General features: G+C 40.3%; 1 protein-coding gene across 1 annotated transcript in view; it reads right to left on the bottom strand.

Annotated features, from left to right (window-relative positions):
• ARID2 (AT-rich interaction domain 2) overlaps nt 1–13,144 on the bottom strand; it is a 736,417-nt gene that overhangs the window by 271,972 nt on the left and 451,301 nt on the right. The gene's annotated exons all lie outside the window — the stretch shown is intronic.

Here is a 13,144-nt window from a genome sequence, read left to right as displayed (position 1 = left end):
CAATACACATTCATAATCCATGTACATAAAACAAATTAAAACCAAATCAACATAACAAAATACAACCATCAAAGCTCTGTTAAAAGCATTATAAAGGAGCCGGGAGGAGAGCTAAGCGTTTACACCTTTTTCCTATCTGAAGCAGATACCGGGGGTAAGCGGTAGCTTGCCCCGACGGCTTGACTTTCATCAGCTGCTTCATTTCCTGAGTCTGAGGGGGCGTTTCCAGTGGAGGCGGGACCAGGGCTTGGACCTTTAAATTGCTGTCGCTGTGCCTTGAAACCCGAGCCAGGAGGAGAGCTAAGCGTTTACACCTTTTTCCTATCTGAAGCAGATACCGGGGGTAAGCGGTAGCTTGCCCCGACAGCTTGACTCATCAGCTGCTTCATTTCCTGAGTCTGAGGGGGCGTTTCCAGTGGAGGCGGGACCAGGGCTTGGACCTTTAAATTGCTGTCGCTGTGCCTTGAAACCCGAGCCGGGAGGAGAGCTAAGCGTTTTACACCTTTTTCCTATCTGAAGCAGATACCGGGGGTAAGCGGTAGCTTGCCCCGACGGCTTGACTTTCATCAGCTGCTTCATTTCCTGAGTCTGAGGGGGCGTTTCCAGTGGAGGCAGGACCAGGGCTTGGACCTTTAAATTGCTGTCGCTGTGCCTTGAAACCCGAGCCGGGAGGAGAGCTAAGCGTTTACACCTTTTTCCTATCTGAAGCAGATACCGGGGGTAAGCGGTAGCTTGCCCCGACGGCTTGACTTTCATCAGCTGCTTCATTTCCTGAGTCTGAGGGGGCGTTTCCAGTGGAGGCGGGACCAGGGCTTGGACCTTTAAATTGCTGTCGCTGTGCCTTGAAACCCGAGCCGGGAGGAGAGCTAAGCGTTTACACCTTTTTCCTATCTGAAGCAGATACCGGGGGTAAGCGGTAGCTTGCCCCGACGGCTTGACTTTCATCAGCTGCTTCATTTCCTGAGTCTGAGGGGGTGTTTCCAGTGGAGGCGGGACCAGGGCTTCGACCTTTAAATTCAAGTATTGTAGCGGCGCGCGGCAAAGCTGGGCTTTGCAGGGCTTCGCTGGGATTTCGCTCTAGAAAACTGGATGTTTACTCCACAGAAAATGCTTCGAACATACTGAAAAAATCCCTTTAGGTAAGAGCTAGACCTCCTTCTGACTTCTTTAGTGAAATCTTGTAAATTTATATACATCTACCATTGAATACTTCTTTGTTCTTGATGGTTTAAACATTCTTTCCTTAATATGCCGCACACTAAGAGAAAGGCCAGAATACGGCCTTCTAGTGAAGTGACAATTCCTGAAGTAGGACAAAAGACAGTATTAGATTGGCTTGACCCACAGAATCCCCTACAGGTGTTAGTCGCTGGAATAAATCCACTAGAACGAAGTGCTTCCTCCCTGACTACTGAGATATCCTTGAGCCCAGGGGAACCGGTTCCTCCATCTCCGCCCGGAAAAGGGGGTCTGTCCCCAATAAGTCCGAGCGGTTTATTAGAGGGATCTTTAAACCCCAAAGATTCTGGAGAAGAAATAGTAATAGGAAAAGGGAAAGGGAAAGTTAATGGGAAGTTGGATTTAAGTGGTTTGGAACAACAAGTAAGATTGAGTATATTGGAAAATTCCTCTCTAATGCCGATAGAAACTAGTACACCTGGAAATGTTGATCTTGTTAGAAGTAAGTCTGATAATATTGAGGTATTAATAAAAACAGACAAGAAATGGTCAAAACCTGCAAATGTAACTATGGATAGTTTATGGGCATATAAGGAAAAGCTAGATACTGCTATAGGTAATTTAACTGAAGTAGTATTAAAGACATCAAATTCTTTATATCAAAATACTAATGATTTGGCTAAACAAAGAGATGATATAAATAAGATAGACAAACGGGTACTTCAAATAGAAAAGATTCAAACCCATCAGATTAATAAAGAAGAAGTAACAAATAAGAGATTAGAAAATTTGGAAAATACGGTGAGGTCATTAAATTTAAGAATTAACAACTTTCCAGTTATAAAAAAAATGGACCCCATTGAGTTATTTAGAAATTATGCCATCCAAGTGTTAAAAATCCCTGAAAAATGTGTGCCAGTAGTCGTAAAAGCTTTTTATTTAACTGGAAAAAAGAAAAAATCTGAAGTAGAACAGCCAATAAAGAATAGTGATGAAAAAGAAATAGAAGAGAACTCTATAGATTTATCAGACTTACTACAAAAATCACAAGAAGAAATTGAAGTAAAAACAAGGGAAACTTTATTAATTCAATTTGCTTTTTCCACGGATAGAGATAATACCTTGAGGTCTTTTTTTCGAAATAGACTAACTACTTTCTACGGCCAAAAAGTGTGGATTTTCCCTGATTTAATTAAGGAAACTCAAGACCGAAGAAGAAATTTCTTGCAATACAGAAGAAAAGTAGTTGAGAAAGGAGGAACTTTTTCTTTAAAATACCCGTGCAAATGTTTTATTAAGATAGATGGAAATAACTATATATTCTCCGATCCCAAAGGTTTAAAAGATCTCCTCGAAACTAATGACCGGTAATTGGAAAAAAAAAGGTCAAGATATGATGTATAAATTTTCCTAATGTGTAATTTTACCTATTAATAATTCGTTCAATAGAAGATTTCACTAATTTTACCTTGTTTTGAATAAATGTCAAATAAGGGATAAATGTTACAGAAATTGTTTTGTTCCTTGTTTTCTTATGATTGACATGAGTTCTATTTCATTGTAATTTGTTTATTGTAATTAAGTTTGTAAAGCAATAAATAAAGAATTAAAAAAAAAAAAAAAAAGCATTATAAAACACCATCACACTATCAGTAAAACTCAACAAAACACATGCCTACTCAAGTCAATCAAATGCTTGCATAAAGAAAAAAAGCTATTAGTTGCTTCCTAAATGTTTGTGTGCATTTGATAGTACATATATTCTCAGGCAAAGAGATCTAAAATTAGGGTCCAGCTACAGAAAATGGTTTGTCCTGGGTCTCCACTAGTACTAGTCATGGTGAGGGTACATCTAATAAGTCCCAGCTGATAGAGCGCAATGTTCAAGGAGGATGGTAAATTCTCAAAACTGTGCTGATACACAGTGGGACATCATTACATAAAATTTTATGGACAAGAATGGCAATTTTAAATGTAATTCTCCATGGTATAGGTTGCAAGTGGAGAGACTGTAAAATATGGGAAATATGAGTCTGGTACCAAACTCAAGGACCATACTTGTGCAGCTGCATTCTGCAAAACCTGCAAGGCCTTAAGAATTTTATGTGGCAGCCTGATGTAAACTGAGTTTGAATTGTCTAAAAGTAAATACCTAAGGCCTGGATTTATCAAAATGCGGTAAATACCGCATGCGATAGCAAAAGGGGCGTGTTTTATGCTAATATAGTATTTATCGCAATTTGCGATAATTACCTGTGCGAAGAGCTAAGTTAGTGCACATTGCGATACCATTTCAGATTCTGCGATAAGTGCCAAACCTGATGTATTTCCTGCATTCAACCACTGGGGGACCAGTTTTTCAATGATGAGAGAGAGAGAGAGAGAGAGAGAAAGAGAGAGAGAGAGAGAGAGACTTGCTATAGTGTCTCTTCCCTAGACAGCTATTTGTATCCCTATGAGAGGCTCACCTAGTAACTCGAGGTGGGGATTAGGTATGAGTGTAGGGGGTTGGGGGCCACTTTCACATTCAACGTGAGACGTACGAACAGAACAGTGGTCTCTTGTGAAGATTTGATGGCCTTCGGAGTGAGGAAACTCACTCCAAGATGAGATTTGGGCAATGTTCTCTCAAACTAGCTTGTTGTTGCCCAGGTAGAGTGTCCATCAAGCTAGTTTGAGAGAACATTGCCCAAATCTCATCTTGGAGTGAGTTTCCTCACTCCGAAGGCCATCAAATCTTCACAAGAGACCACTGTTCTGTTCGTACGTCTCATGTTGAATGTGAAAGTGGCCCCCAACCCCCTACACTCATACCTAATCCCCACCTCGAGTTACTAGGTGAGCCTCTCATAGGGATACAAATAGCTGTCTAGGGAAGAGACACCAAAGCAAGGCGCTCTCTCTCTCTCCCCCCCCCCCCCCCCCCCGGGGCTCTGGAGCCTTCAAATCATCTGAAATAAGCCTTACGGGACACATCGCAAATGGTGATAAAACCTTACCGCATGGTCACGGCCGTTATCGCACTGCCTAACGCATTTCAAAGAGGTGTAGTTAAAATCTGCGTTATGGCTGTGCGATAGCTCTTCGCAGAGAGGCTAACCCAGCCCACTCTCCGCCCCTAACTCCTCCCATTTTTGGAATTTGCATCGCACCATACGATATGGTGCGATCGCATGCGGTAAACACGTTTTCGCATGCGTTAAAGGCCTATCGCATGCGAAAACGGGGCTTTTCGCATGCGATAAGCCCTTAACGCATGCGAAAACGCCTTACCGCATTTTGAAAAATGACCCCCTATGATTGTAATATTGCCCGAGAATCAGAAAAACCAGGTGATTAAGCATTTGCAAAATCTGCAGTTTGTAAAATGTGTTTCTCACCACCAATTTCCTGTGCTGGAAGAGAAAGATCAGAATCCAGCATAATTTCCAGGTCTCTAACCTGGGATGATATGGGAATAGCCCATTTGCTGAAATGGAAAACTGAGTGACCATTTCATTCTTTCCTAAATTGAGGGACACATCTGTTTTCAAAAAGCCAGCTGCAAACAGCAATCAAATTAGATGTTAGGGTCAGAGCACTGTCCCATCTTGTGGTGACTAGAATATAAAATTAATCATCATCTGCATACACATGGTTGCCAACCCTAAACCCTGCAAGAAGGCTAAACACTGGAAACATATTAAATAGTATGACTGAAAGGGAAGAGCCCTAATGAACACCCATATTTATAGGATACCATGAGGATGACCTGGAGCCCATCCTCATCCGCTGGGTCCTGTTAGCAAATAATACGCAAACCAGTCCATTACCAAATCGGATATTCTAATCACCTTCAATCAGGAGAGTAAGATCTCATGGTTAAATGTATTGAAAGCTGCATTAATAGATATTTCAAACTGCTACAGAACCCTTGACAATGCACATCAGGGATTGATAATAGCAGAATTTCTGTAGGAAATGTTTTCCAGCATCCGAATTGATACTAGTCAAGAATGGCGTGTTGTTCTAGAAATTATTTAAGCTGTTTCAAGCCAGCTCAGTCAATGATTTTGGCAAGGAACAGCAACAATGAAGTTGGACAGTAGTTTGCAGAATCCATAGGGTCTAAAATAGCTTTATTAAAATAGGATGAACCCATGCACATTTTACAGGAGGTGGTAAACAACCTCTAGATAGAGATGAATTGATGACCCTGGCAACTGAGGGAGTTTTGAAGCACCTTTAGCACTATGATGGAACAGGGATTCAAAGGACAGGAGAAGGAATTTAGGGAAGCAATAGTCTGAATAGTCTTTTCAAACTTCCTCTATATTATTCCCTCATCTTGCAGCAGAGCTTTGGATAATCTTACTTCAGCAGAAAATTGCTTATAAATAGTTGATATCTTAGGATGAAAAAAACAGCAAAATTCTCACGGCTCGGTATAAAAACAGCGACAGTCATTTCGACACACAGAATTAGTAATGCATGTTAAGTATTTTGCTGCCTGGATCAACTCATTTGCAAAAATCCCTGTTAGCTAAATCCTACTGCAAAATACTTTATTTTAGCCTCGTTGGCTAGATTGTACAAATTCTTAAGAAACCTTTAGGATTTTTAAAATACGGAATTTTCTTGCACACAAATTATGATAGCAAAGCAAAGCTACTTATCTGCAACAGGTATTCTCTAACAGTTCACCGGTCATACACATGGGTCATGTGACCATACTCAAAATCAAATGGATAGTCTTCCATTGCTTTGTGGAAAGGCAGAAATGCCTTTCACTACTCATTCATGGTAGTCCCCAAGCTGCCAGGAGCTCATGGGTTTATTGAATTCCATATAAAAGATTTGAGAAGGGCAAGAACTCTGAAGTAGAGGAGGGAGGACAGATGAACTGCTGCCCTCAGAGAACACCTATTAGAAGTAAGCACATTTGCTTTCTATAGTTAGTTATAACATTAATGTTAATGTTATAATAATATTAATTACTTGTTAAATACTATTGTTACTTTCACTGTAGAATACTATTGTTACTTTCACTATAGAAAGCACATTTGCTTTCTATAGTTAGTTATAACATTAATGTTAATGTTATAATAATATTAATTACTTGTTAAATACTATTGTTACTTTCACTGTTCCTTGTAATAACGTTCAATGGTTGATTGTTATTGTTCAATGTTCTATGTAAAAAACCCCAGTCTAACCTCCCAGACCAGGGCAACCTTTTCGTTACTTGTAAACCGGATTGATTTGTATTGCATACAGGAATTCTGGTATATAAAAATTAAAAATAAATAAATAAAATAAATAAATAGTCACACATGTGAACTTCCTAGCTAAAGGTTGTCTTCAATAAAGGGCAAATAACGAACAAACCAATAGGCAGGGAATAATTTTCTTGGGAAAAACTTTTTTTTTAAACAGGGAAAACACCCAAAATTATAAAATGGGACTCCCTCAAATCTATGGAGGATGGATAGTCCAAACCTACTATGCAGCTGGGAGGCTATGTCTAGACATTATTGGGAAATGAATATGTGGACTGAACATAGATCATAGTCTTGCAAATCTCCTCAATTTTAGTATACCTTAGGACTGGAAACCAATGCCACCATAACCCTAACATTATCTGCTTTGACCTGCTGCTCTAAGGCAAGGAGTGTGATTGAGCTTTGAAATGCCTCTATCATTTGCTACATGAGAATGAGATTGCAGGAGATGTGACTATTACCATCAGTTTTGTTTCATTTTTGCAGTAAAAGACAAAGTAGCAAACACTTTCATTTTAGCGCAAGCTATTTCGAAAAAGTATGCAAGAAAACAAAACAAAATTGACAAAATGAAAAAATGAACTTATTCGCCCTGCAAATCCCTAGTGATTGAGCTTTGGAGTACATTATTTTCTAATATGGAGTATGATTGAGCTTTGATATACATTTTCTGTTTCAGATTGGGATACAGTTTTAAAAGCATGCTGTTTTGCTTGTTTATAGTTGAATAATGATTTGTTTGAAGTGAAGTGTCAATCAAAGGGACTTGGAGGAAATGTTGGAATACAGATAAACAAGAAGGCAAGGACAACATAAACCTCAGTTTTGAGAGAGCTGCTGTTGAAGGAAGACCTGGTGAGAGCAAAACTTTGTAGCAGGTAAAAACTGGGGATCTGTTTAACTTGCTAAACTATTTTGTTTGCTGAGAGAATGTGAATGAGCTTTGAAGTGTTATATTCTGTTTGAAAGTGTGATAAAGTTTAAAACATATTTGGCTGTTTGAGGGTGTGATAGGGCTGTTTTCTTGTTTGTTTTTCCCCTTCACCTACCCCAAATCCCATCCACCCCCCATCTCAAGCCTACATTCATAGTCTATTACCTAATTAGGAGACAGGGAAAAAATGAACATAATAGGGACCAACTAGTGTGTTGGACAAATAAGTAAAAAAATATACATTCATTCAAACTTTAAAAGAAATAATAGCTCTGTACCAGTCTTTGCAGAACAAAAACATCACACATATAAAAAAAACTTTTTTATAATAACTTACAAGAAAAAGATATAGCAGCAAAATGAGAGCAACCTGGTCTTTTGTGGCAAGTTGTGAAAAAAGAGACCAGGGGGAAAAATGTCAAAAAGGCACTAGTTAAACTGAAAATATTTAGAGAAATATTTATAGAAATGTGTCAGCAAGCCAGACGGTGTATATTAAAGGTTTTCAACACCTGGTCTTCTCTATCATCCACCTTAAGAACAATCACTCAAAAAACATTGCTCTATCTTGGTATTCTTTAGTAACTATTTTTACAGACATTTTTCATTGCAGACATGACATCTAAAACCCAATGGCTATATGTGGCAACTAGTACTACTTGAGCTTTCATCTCTACATTTCTAGGATGCGCCTTCTAAGGGCCACGGAGGGAGGGACAAATTAATTCTGTCAATGGCCAAGACTATACTAATGCATCGATCCCTTCAGTGCCATTCCCTTTGCCCAGCTGAAAAAAAATGCTTCACCTTGGCAATTTTTTTTTATCTGTCTGGGGAGTGCCCCATCTTTTTATTACTTTCTGAAAAGATTTGTCATAAGAACATAAGAAATTGCCATGCTGGGTGAGACCAAGGGTCCATCAAGCCCAGCATCGTTTCCAACAGCGACCAAACCAGGCCACAAGAACCTGGCAAGTACCCAAACACTAAGATCATCCCATCCACTGATGCCAACAATAGCAGAGGCCATTCCCTAAGTCAACTTGTCATTCCAGCTCTCACTGTTGACCGACTAAGAGATTTCTTTTTGAGTCCACTGATCCTGGGCATACTGATTTGGCAGTGTGCTCCCCAGCAAGGGGCAGAGGGCTCTTAATTATTTACAAAAGTTGTTACAATATGTCTGCTGAATATTTGAGTTCAAATAGTGCATGTGAGATGTTAATTTTACATTAAAACAATACATGTACGTTTAGTCTACAATCCCCCTCTTCCCTAGTTTACAACTATTCTTCAATATCTGAATTATTGATGAGATCTAAAGCCAATTTTAATAACTTGATTATTGGTGATTTTAAGTTGCTCCTCATATAAAGCACTTCCTTGATGATATGTCTACGCTGGGCTGGTACACAAATTGTTAATGTTGCTACTCATAAATTAGGTCATATATGGATGTAATTTTTTTTTTAAATACATCTATGTTACGATCCCATTCCCCTAATTTGGTAGTGGAGAATGTATTGTGGTCTGATCATTTTCTACTTATTTTTTTTATTATCCCATTACTACCTAGTTTGCTGCAAGTTCATCACAAAATCACTTTTATGTGAAACAAGGAGCAATTAATTGTTAACGCTTTAAGACTGCATAAGAATCTTTTCTGATTTTGATACACTGTTGTAGCTGCCATGGCGAAATGGGACCCCAATCTCTTACTACATGTATTCTCAATGAACTTGCTCCTATTAATACCTGTAGGCATTCTGAAAAGGCCAGTTGGTTTTTGCCTCAGCTGATGAGCTTACATTGTAATTTTCACCAGCCTGAAAGGCACTGGTGGTGACTCCAAACATTAGAAGCATTATATCAATACAAAAGCCACTTGGATTGTTATGGATCTGTATGTGATAATACTAAAATTATTTCTCAAAAAAATTACATTGGCAAACAACCACCCTTGTGTGCTCTTTCGTATTGTTCACTCTATGGTGGCACCTCCTAAACCAGGGGTCGAGAACCTATGGCTCGCGAGCCAGATGTGGCTCTTTTGATGGCCGCATCTGGCTCACAGACAAATCTTTAATAAAAAAAAGTAAAAATCTAACAAAACCCCCCACCCTCCAAGACCTGCCAAAAGTCCCTGGTGGTCCAGCAGCGATCTCCTGGACTTGGGCTGTCGGCTGCCAGTAGTCAAAATGGCGCCAACGGCCCTTTGCCCTCACTATGTCACTGGGGTCAACCAATGGCAGCGGTAGCCCCTGTGACATAGTAAGGGCAAAGGGCCATCGACGCCATTTTGATTACTGGCAGCCTATGGCCCTTTGCCCTTACTATGTCACAGGGGCTACCGCTGCCATTGGTCGACCCCAGTGACATAGTGAGGGCAAAGGGCCATCGGCGCCTTTATGACTACTGGCACCCGACAGCCCAAGTCCAGGAGATCGCTCCTGGACCCCCGCTGGACCACCAGGGACTTTTGGCAGGTCTTGGGGGGGTCAGGAGGGTGGGGGGTTATAGTTAGTATGGCTCTCATGGAATTATATTTTAAAATGTGGCATTCATGGCTCTTTCAGCCAAAAAGGTTCCCGACCCCTGTCCTAAACTGTAAGAGCTCTCGATATAATGTGAGCTTTTCATGAAACACTTCTCTATGAAGCCTCAGGCATTTGCACTGCATTTACAGCCTGTCCTACACTGACAAAAACACCTTCTAGAGCTGATCATCCTTTGTGAAGTTTGTGTCAATTGGTGGTTAAGACAGAGGTTTTTAATATCTTTGCTTCAATTAACCCTTCCACTTGCTCTTTGAATCCATGTTATACTAGTTTATTAAAAAATGTTAAGGATGTGTTCGTACCAACTATTGCCAAAATTGTAAATTTGTCGTTGACAGAAGGTCAATTACCCACCTCCCTGAAATGAGCTGATATTCATCCACTGCTGAAGAAACCTGAGTTTGATCCTAACGAGTTGGCAAATTTAGACCATTTTTATTTCTGCAATTTTTAGCAAAAATACTTGAATCAGTTGTTTTGTAGCAGCTTGATAATTTTTATTCAGGAGCAGCAAGTTTTAGGAAATTAGAAAGTCATGGGATAGGTGGCAGTGTCCTATTGTGGACTGCCAACTGGTTAAAAGAAAGAAAACAGAGAGTAGGGCAAAATGGTAAATTTTCCCAATGGAAAAAGGTGAATAGTGGAGTGCCCAGAGATCTGTTCTGGGACCTATGCTTTTTAATATATTTATAAATGACCTGAAAATGGGAACAAGTGAGGTGATCAAATTTGCCGATGACACAAAATTATTCAAATTTGTCAAATCACAAGAGGATTGCGAGAAACTGCAAGAGGACATTGCAAAACTGGGAGACTGTGCATGCAAATGGCAAATGAAGTTTAATGTAGACAAGTGCAAAGTGAATCACTTAGGGAAGAGAAACCCAAATTAAGGCTACAAAATGCAAGGTTCCACATTAGGAGTCACCACTCAGCTCCTGCAGATACCAGCCCTTTGGTTCTATAAATTACAAACACAGTTATTTCAATTCACACTAGCCAGGAGTCTAATAATATTAGCTAGATTAAAAAGATAGCGATTTCAAAACATGCAACAGAGGAAATATAGTAGAAAATAGAACAATGTCAGCAAGAAATCAGCCTATATTATGGCTAGTAAGTTAAAAATTAAATTTCTCTGATCACAAAGCACAGCAATTTTTGTCTCTGGAGAGGCACCTGAACAACCTGGTAGAAGCCACTACCAAGAAAGCAGGGGCTGACCTCACCCAAAATGATGAACCTGACATTCATAAGCCACGTTTCTCTCTCAAAGGATTTAAGCCGGCCAAAGAGAAGTACCAAGTGGAGGCTGCTCTATGAACACTAGAAACCCAAGGAACACCTGCAACCCATGTCAAGTCCCGAGATGGCAAAAATGTACAATTGATGCCTCTCCAGAAGCTGAAGACAGAAGGTTCAGGGAGGAGGCGTAGAAGAGAGGGTATTGTTATGTTCACCACTCGTGGGATGACCCCGTAAGGGACTTCATTCACCCAAAACCAGACCTGTCGCACATGGATGCTACCATCTTCCCACCTAGGTGTATGTGCGCGCCATCTCCCTATTTAAAGGGCCTGCAGTGGGAAATTTCGAGGGCGCCCAGTAATATCTTGTCAGCCCTATAAAAGGTATTTTCAGATCTTCCTGCCTTGCCTCATCAACAGGTTGTCTTGCCTCGTCCAGTTGCCTCAGCCTTGCCTCACTGGCCTGTCTGGTCTTCAGCCTTGTCTCCTGCAGCCCGGTCTTCAGCTTGCCTTGTCGGCCTGCCAGGTTTTCAGTCTTGCCTCATCCTGTTTGTCTTTCTGCCTGGACCTGTCTGTCTTCATGTATTTGTTCATCCGTGTCCCATAATTTTGCCCTGGTTGTCTCTGGTCTTGTCCTTTCTGTCCCCCAGTGCCCAGCTCTAAGTCTTTCAAGCTCTGAACCTTTTCCGTTCCTTGCTTGTTGCCTGGATCCATCCCTAGCCTTGGACTTCAAATATGCCTCGCTATTCGCCTGCCCTGAGCCTGCCTTAGCCTGGCCCACACAAAGACTCTTTCACCACTGTCAGCACAGACCTTGGGGCTTTGCCCGCAAAGTTGCGCCAATTGTGCTACAGCAAAAGAAGTTCACACTCCAGTCATTTGCAACATCTGACCTCCTAAACCCTAACTGCTCTGGGTGACATCCTTGTACAGATGCTATAACCTGATTAGTTGTGGTTATGCCTCAGATAATAACGGTCAGTAAGAGACATCTGTTTGGGACAGAATTTGAAGTCACTGGCCTGCTTCTTGCAAATGGCAAAGTAAATTGACTAAGTGAAATTGGATGATTAAATTTTTCTCTAAAAATAAATGACAAACAAAAGATACAGCCGGCTGGCCTGCTGCAATTGCATCTGGGAAAATAAAGCGTAGGCCACTTCAGCAGGAACATCAAAAGAAAAAATAAGGTTTAGTAAGTGCTAAAATCTTAACAAGGGAAAAATATAAAGTAGTTTTTTTGTGGCTGTTGTGAAAAAAACTACAGAAAGAATTAGAAGTTTCCCATAAAACTAATAGAGCCTACATTCCTGAATGCAAATACCTGAGGACTAAGAACATAAGAATTGCCATACTGGATCAGACCGAAGGTTCATCAAGCCCAGTATCCTGTTTCCAACAGTGGCCAAACCAAGCCACAAGTACCTGAAAGGATCCTAACTTCCTTGTGGCCTCTTGACATGACCTGAAAATTTGGTGTCTAAAGAATATCAAATGGCCAAGCTAAGGACACACACACACATATATGTATACACAGACAAGGTGATTGCACAAACCTCCTTCCCTTCAGAAAACAGGATAAATATTCTTGACAGTGACTTTGAGAGATCACAGCAGTAATGATGCATCTCATGATTCTAACTCACAAAAATGAACTGAGGAGGACTGCAGGGTTGCGACAGCACAGGAACATGCATTGCACATAAGTATGTTTTTATGCCATTCCAAAAAACTCTGGAAGAATCCAATCATTCAGCCCTGGGCGCAGTCATGATCCATGTGGGACTACAGTAAACTGTTGGTTTTTTGAGAATATTTTATGCTTACAAGATATAGTGTAATTTACTAAAAATGAAATTGAAAAAAAATCATTCAATCATCATAAAAAGCATATTCAACTAATAAATACAAACCCAACATTTTTCATGAATGCACACACATCATATCAACAAATTATAAAACTGT

This window comes from Rhinatrema bivittatum, chromosome 9 (genome assembly GCF_901001135.1).
Source record: "Rhinatrema bivittatum chromosome 9, aRhiBiv1.1, whole genome shotgun sequence".
Classification (NCBI taxonomy): domain Eukaryota; kingdom Metazoa; phylum Chordata; class Amphibia; order Gymnophiona; family Rhinatrematidae; genus Rhinatrema; species Rhinatrema bivittatum.
Note: the sequence above shows the minus strand (reverse complement) of the source record. Positions and strands in the feature narration are given on the sequence as shown.